Raw genomic sequence first — 7443 nt, 5'->3', positions numbered from 1 at the left:
GCGAGTGAGAACTTCTGACACAAACAATGTCCTGTTGTGTGAAAGGGGAACTCCGAACAATGTCCGGACCTGATTCTCCAGACATTATCTGGAGTTCTTATGAGAAAACAGCTCTGTAGGTGCCCAACAAGTATTTAATTCATATCCACCCTTTTCAGATGTTATCAGCCCATTGAATGGCCATTATCAGTTGTTATCACTACCATTGGAGTGGTTCAGATGAGGCAAAACAGACCAACTGGATCAACCCATACTTTGTGAAAGAGAAACTTAACTGCAATAATTACTCAGTAATTGGTAGGCTGTAATCTAAAGTGTTAGCAAACTAAGTAGTATAGTTAAGTGTTTATAATCAACCTACACGCCAGTATAATTCAGTTTCAGCAAATATGTTTTATTATTAAATGTCAGTCTTATTCCAAAAGCTCCATGTGGGAAACAAAAAGACAAAACACTCAAATAGCAGGAAAGATTCCCACATGTCATTACAACTGCTGAATCATTAAAGAACACAGTGAGAGGCGCGCCAGAAGAGAAATCAGGAGCCATATGCTGCCATATCTGCAGTGAATCTTCATTTGAGTGTTACAGGTTTATATATATTGTCTGTCAACATTCAGTCATGGTAAGAATCCAGCATCTTTCAGTCCCTCCACAGGGGGAAATGTTCACATGTCCACTGTGCCTTTGAAATGTTCTGGTTAATTTGCCTAAAGAAGTTCAGCGGAGGGGATAAGTAGCATTGTTCAGACCAATTCCCTCAATCAAAGTGACATTTGTGGCCTGACTTGTTAGTACACAACAGTGGCTAAATAAGTTGCCAAACTTACATTCCACTTGCAAGGGGACAATGCTTCATCTGTCTTCTGTGCTGCTGTCTGTCAACGTCACATGTCTCACTCTGAGGGGACAAATTGTCACAGGAGATGTGTGCTTCTTAACATGTTGGCTGCATTAAGAGCAAAGCCTCTTTATAATAGTCTGTTTGTTCACCACAAACAGCAAGAAAAGTAGCCCAGCTTACATCTCACTCACCTGCAACTGCTGGGGCTTGTTCTTCAGCTAAAATTGAATGAATTACTAACATTTGCTAATTAGCACAACACCTTAACCGCAGCTGTGAATGTCACGATTGTATTGAACACATTTGACCTGATTGTGGCACTAGATAAAAAGTCTGATGATCACCAAAGTTATTGCAATTTATCATAACGGGATTATAAAACCAAAAATAATGTGCATCAAACACTTAATATCCTGATGGCAGGTCCATCATTGTCATACAGTGCCCTCCAAAACTATTGGAACAGCAAGGCCAATTCCTTTATTTTTGCTGTACATTGAAAACAATTGAGTTTGACATCAAAAGATGAATATGAAAAAAAAGATCAGTCTTTCAGCTTCTATTTCCAGGTATTTACATCTAGATCTGATGAACAACTTGGAAGATAGCATCGTTTATAACGGAAAATCACATTTTTAGTGAGCAAAAGTATAGGAACAGAGACTTAACATAGTGTGAAAAGTGAATAATACTTAATATTTAGTTGCAAATCCATTGTTTGCAATAACTGCCTCAAGCCTGCCACCCAACTTTTGCATTCTTCTTTTGTGATGCCTTTCCAGGCTTTTCAGTTGCTTTCAGTTGCTGTTTGTTTCGGGGGGTTTCTCCCTTCAGTCTCCTCTTTAGCAGGTAAAATGCTCAATAGGGTTTCAGTCTGGAGATTGACTTGGCCAGTCTAAAACCTTCCACTTCTTTCCCCTGGTGAACTCCTTGGTTGTTTTGGCAGTGTGTTTTGGGTCGTTGTCTTGCTGCATGATGAAGGATCTCCCGATCAGTTTCGTTGCGTCTCTCTTTAAATTGGCAGACAAAATGTTTCTGTAGACTTCTGAGTTCATTTTACTGCTGCCATCATGTGTTACATCATCAAAGAAGATCAATGAGCCCGTCCCAGAAGAAGCCATAACATTACCGCCACCGTGTTTCTCAGATGAGCTTGTGTGTTTGGGATCATGAGCAGATCCTTTCTTTCTCCACACGCTAGCCTTTCCATCACTTTGGCAAAGGTTCATCTTTGTCTCATCAGTCCATAAAACTTTGTCCCAGAACTTTTGAGCCTTGTCTCTGTACATTTTGGCAAATTCTAATCTGGCCTTCCTGTTCTTATTGCTTATTTGCATCTTCTGGTGTAGCCTCTGTACTTTGGTTCCCAAAGTCTTCTGCGAACGGTGGATTGTGAAACCTTCACTCCGGCCCTCCAGAGGTTGTTGGTGATGTCACTGACAGTTGTTGTAGAGTTTTTCTTTAGAGTTCTCACAATGTTTCTGTCATCAGCAGCTGATGTTTTCCTTGTTCTACCAGTTTGACATCTATTGCTCAGCACACTAGTAGTTACATTCTTCTTCAGGACATTCCAAATGGTTGTACTGGCTATGAATAATCAATGTACAGGACACCTGGGCAACGAAAAACACCTGTCAGTCACATGTTCCTATACTTTTGCTCACTTGAAAAATGGGTGGGTTCAAATAAAAGGTGCTATCTTCTACGTTGTTTAACTGATCTAGATGTAAATACCTGGAAATAGAAGCTGAAAGACTGATCTGATCTTTGTTTCTCATATTCATCTTTTGATGTCAAACTCAATTGTTTTCAGTGTACAGCAAAAATAAAGGAATTGGCCTTGCTGTTCCAATAGTTTTGGAGGGGACTGTATATGTTTGTATTGTCATTTTTGTCACATGGATTTTTCTTTGTTGTAATTGTATTATGTTGTTTATCCTTCACACATGACATCTATCGCTACAAGTCAGGGGATCTCCAAAGTCAGTAGGAATGATCACGAATGTCTCTACAAAAATGTATCTGAATTTATCCAGTAATTGTTGAAGTATTTCAGTTTATATCAAGATGCTGGACGGGCCGACAGAATGACATTACCTTCCCCAAAAAAAGTTTTCACAATACATTTGAAAATCCCTTTGATAGACTTTTGACTGCAAAAAGGGAAGGTCTTTTGTGATTTCATTCAGAATTTGAATGCAGGTTGCTTTAAAAATAATAAAGTTAATTTCACTTTTCCTAATATAATAGTGCTCTAGTTGTTCAGAGTGAGGGATTAGTCGGATTAAGCAAATTTCAATAATCTTATAATATTGTTTATGCTGTGTACAGCAATGAATGGAAACCTTGTCAGATGCTGGATGGTGAATGTCAGAGCCAGGCTAGCTGTTTCCCCGTTTCCTGTCTTAATGCTCAGCTAATATAATAATAATAAGAATCTCGATTCATATTGTATCAATATTCTCGTCAAATCTTCCAAAAGGTTGAATTAATTATTTGAAGCTAGAGGGGTAAAACATTCCACGAAAACACAAAATAGTGGACAGTTTTTGTAAATCAAATACTGGTATTGGCCATCAGCAAGCCTAGCTGGTCCACCAATAATCAATAACTTGTTACTTAGATTTTCTATCCTAACAGTATCATAACACTAAAAAGGTTCTCAATAGGCTAAATGATTCAAAGCATAGGGATTGCCTCCACACGGCTCTCAACATGGCGGTGGCTGAGCTGGCAGCTAGCAGCCAAAGGTGCTAACTACGACAACAATGCTAACAGTGTTAGGGTGGCCGTAACTTTTTTTGCGACAACGACATGGGTCAAGATGGCATTATCAGCGAAGGTGCAGTGCAGAGCTGCGGCCATTAGGGGCCACGGGACTCACATGCACTGACATGCATGCGTGGCCGGGCCGGCTATTTAAACAAAGCACAAAGAAGCTCAGATTACGACACACACAGAGGGAGTCACTTTATTTTCTGCTCAAGGAGACATTACTAGTTTATTAGTTGTTTGCTGCTATATTATTGCATGAATATCGAATTGACAACCTTTAATGCGAGCAACCTTTTGTACCTTTTAAGAAGAACCATATAAATAGCAGCTGTAAGATGAGGAGCAGGAGATTCTTCAGGTTTGTCAGGTCTGTCATAGCCAAGCACAACATTACTGTGCTTCACCTCAAGTCGACCGGCCCTGTCAGTCCCATGATTCATGATCCATGTTTGCCTCGTCTCTGCCAGATATCTGTGTCATTAGGTGACAGGTTGTCCATAGTTTCTGGACACTGGCAGGCTGCAACAATGTCAACACAGAGTGTAATTCACTCAGGACAATGCCTGTTGTCCTCATAGCCACTTGTCTCCGAGGACGACGAGGTCCATGTTTCATATTACCAGAATCAAGAGGAGCACATGGCTGAAACCAACCTCCCCCTCTGTGATGCCTGCAAGGGCTTTATTTCGTCTCAGAGAACTATTTTATCTTGCTTCCTGTTTTTATCTCCTCGTGAAACTGACACCTGCTCACACACACACACACACACACACACACACACACACACACACACACACAGACAGACGCACACACAGACGCACACACACATTGGCAGCAGATCCCAATGAAGTGCCTAAATATGGTGAACAAAAGGTCTGCAGCCGAGTGAAAGGAGAAGCGGAACAAAAAACAAATAAGTAATGAAATTATAACAATACAGAGAGAGGGGGAGATAGAGAGACAGAGAAAGAGAAAGAGAGAGAGAGAGTAAGGTTGCCACAATGGTGAGGAACAATTGCGCCGCGTCAATGGAAAAAGAGAGGTGGGGGGGGAGAGAGGGCTATCTGGACAATAGAGCCGGTGACAGGAGCACAATGGCTGCAGTGTTTTCAATTAGACATTATCTCATAGACAGAGTGGCAGGTCTCATTGTGCGAGGGGGCTATTTCAGGGCTGCCTTTGTGTGGGGCAGTGCCATATTCCCCCACCCCTCCTCGACCCTCAACTCCCTGAATCCCCCCCCCACGCACCCTCGCCCCCGCAGAGGCCCTGTTATCTTGTGTGCGACTGTGTGTATTTGTGAATGTGTGTGTCCGTAGCAGACCTTTTATGTGGCTTGTTATTTGCTTTCCATCAGCTGAGGGCAAAGTGTAGCCTGCTACATGGGCCAGAGCTGCAGAAAGATGGAGGGAGAGGGGAAAGAACGTGAGGTGATGGGTGTCGGTTGACCCCGTCCAGCCGACGTGTGATGTTCACACTCACCGTTGAATCGTGTTTGCCAACACCGACAGTATCGCCCTCTGTCCTCCGGAGACTTTCTGTAGAATTATGTGAACATCGCTATCGACTCAATCAGGTCATTGTGGTCTCCGTATCTCTATAGGGTAATATTTACGAAGAGCAGCCCTCGCCTTCGGCTTCACGTGCTTCCGCTGTTGTTGTACTGCTGCATTCAGCGGATGAAGGGTCGGAAAAGAGGTTGTTGCGGTGTGTTTGCTTCTCAGAAATAATGCGAACTTTGCTTATCGGAACATCTGCAACATGTTGACACGCTAGCAAAAACCGTTGTTTCGATAGTCTCATTCAGCCGCCCCTATGCGTGTTTGTGTGTATGTGTGTTACTTTGCCTTTTCTGCATGTTGGTTGAGACGCCTTGTTCTGCCTAAATTCACACATAAGCAGATCTGCCCTATTGCTGTGATATTGTGCCAGCAAAGCAGAATAATCTTCTGAGGTTTTTCCACTGTTGGTGTTTATCTCTCAGGGGCCCTCCCTCTGGTGCACATGCTGGGCGTTATGGGTCACACTGTTGCAGGTAAAGAAGGTTGCTATTAAACTATACTAATAGCTTGGCGGGTTAGACTCAAAAGCATTTTGTCTATATATATATTATGTCTATATATGCACACACTTTACCTGCTCATGCATTCATGGAGCTTTTTTATGTAAAAGAATTGCACTCAACAACCTACAACCTTGAGCTCATGATAGTTGGTTGTGAAAACAGAGAAACATGCCACCATGAGCCATAGCTCCATCGTTCTAGTGTTTGGATCGTATTAAAGGACCTAAAACTATATTAGGTCCTTGTCTTTTGTGCTGTATACTATCTTGTAACAAGTCCAGCCCATCATTATTACTCCTGGTCACTATATTCAATCTCAGCACATGATTTATGTCAAGATCCACTCTGGAATCAGACAGGAAATAATTACTGAACTTGTATTTTCTACATTTCGTAAACGACAAACTCTGTTTGAGTGATATAGAGTATTTTAAACATTCTGAAGTCCTTTGAAAATCCACAAAAGGCCTAGACTTTAAAGACACTAGCACTATCTTGAAAGAGAAAGAGAAAATTACTAAATATATCTGTAATTGATAATCTTCAGTTTTCTTTCTTTTTTAGAAGTTGGAACAAATACATTTTACTTTTTACATTACCAGCATCAGATTTTGATGGTTAAGATAAAAAACATCTGGTTAAATTCATTAGCACAAATATCTAATACTACAAGAATGACAGGTAACTAAAAACATTTCAATTCAAAATTCTACATGTATTTGCAGTACTTTTTAAAACAGTTTTTATTGTAATTTTCATATCATATCATCAATCATATATTCATGTTTCTTGATTTCTGTACTTGCTTTTATTTATTAATTATTTGTGTCTTTTACCAGTCTGCATCTTATTTTTAAATATTCTTCATATATTGATCTGAAAAAATAGATTTACTACTTAGAAGCACTTTGTAATATTATTGAGAAATGTTTGTTGTTATTAATATTAGTATTATTATTATTATTATTATTAATAATAATAATAATAATAATAATAATAATAATAATAATAATAATAATATATTATTATTATTATTATTATTATTATTATTATTATTATTATTATAAGCGAGTGTGTTTGAGTGACCACTGCTGCTGGAAACACTGACCCAAAACCTTGCTATAGTAATGCCTGCAGGCCGAATCTTTTGTCTTTCTTTCATGTTTTATTTCTGTGCTCTGAACCAGTTCTGTGACCCAACAAACTCTGTGTGCCTTTGTGAGGGTCGTTTTGTGAGCATGGCAAGTCTCTCTCATGAAGGCCCATGAAGAGTGTGTAACACTCTAACGGCTGCTCAATGTTTCTCTCCTGTACTCTGGTTTATTCAGTATCAATCAGATGAGCTGCTGCTGTGTTTGGATGGAGAGACAACATGACTGAAAACTTCTCTTTAGTATTACACACTCTGTATACATTTGAGAGGCAATCATGTAGGATCTTGCAACGTTCTGCAAACAAGAAGGACGTATTATTAATTAATAAACAATATTACAGCACATTCAAACTCACATTTAAACAGCTGTTTTCAAGTAGTTCCCAATCCACGCATTGGTGCAATATTTGCAGAGGTTTTCATTGTTGGTGCAGACTGCATCATCCCAGTCTATTTAATCAAATTAAATCAAGTTTATTTATAAAGCACATTTAAAAGCAACCAGAGTTGACCAAGGTGCTGTACAACAGAAATAACATAAGAATAATATCCAATACACAAACACATAAGTAAAGCTACGTATTGAGGACCAACTTATAGATATCA

Source organism: Cottoperca gobio, chromosome 5 (genome assembly GCF_900634415.1).
Source record: "Cottoperca gobio chromosome 5, fCotGob3.1, whole genome shotgun sequence".
Classification (NCBI taxonomy): Eukaryota; Metazoa; Chordata; class Actinopteri; order Perciformes; family Bovichtidae; genus Cottoperca; species Cottoperca gobio.
The sequence above is the reverse complement of the archived record's forward strand: the minus strand, read 5'-3'. Positions refer to the sequence as shown.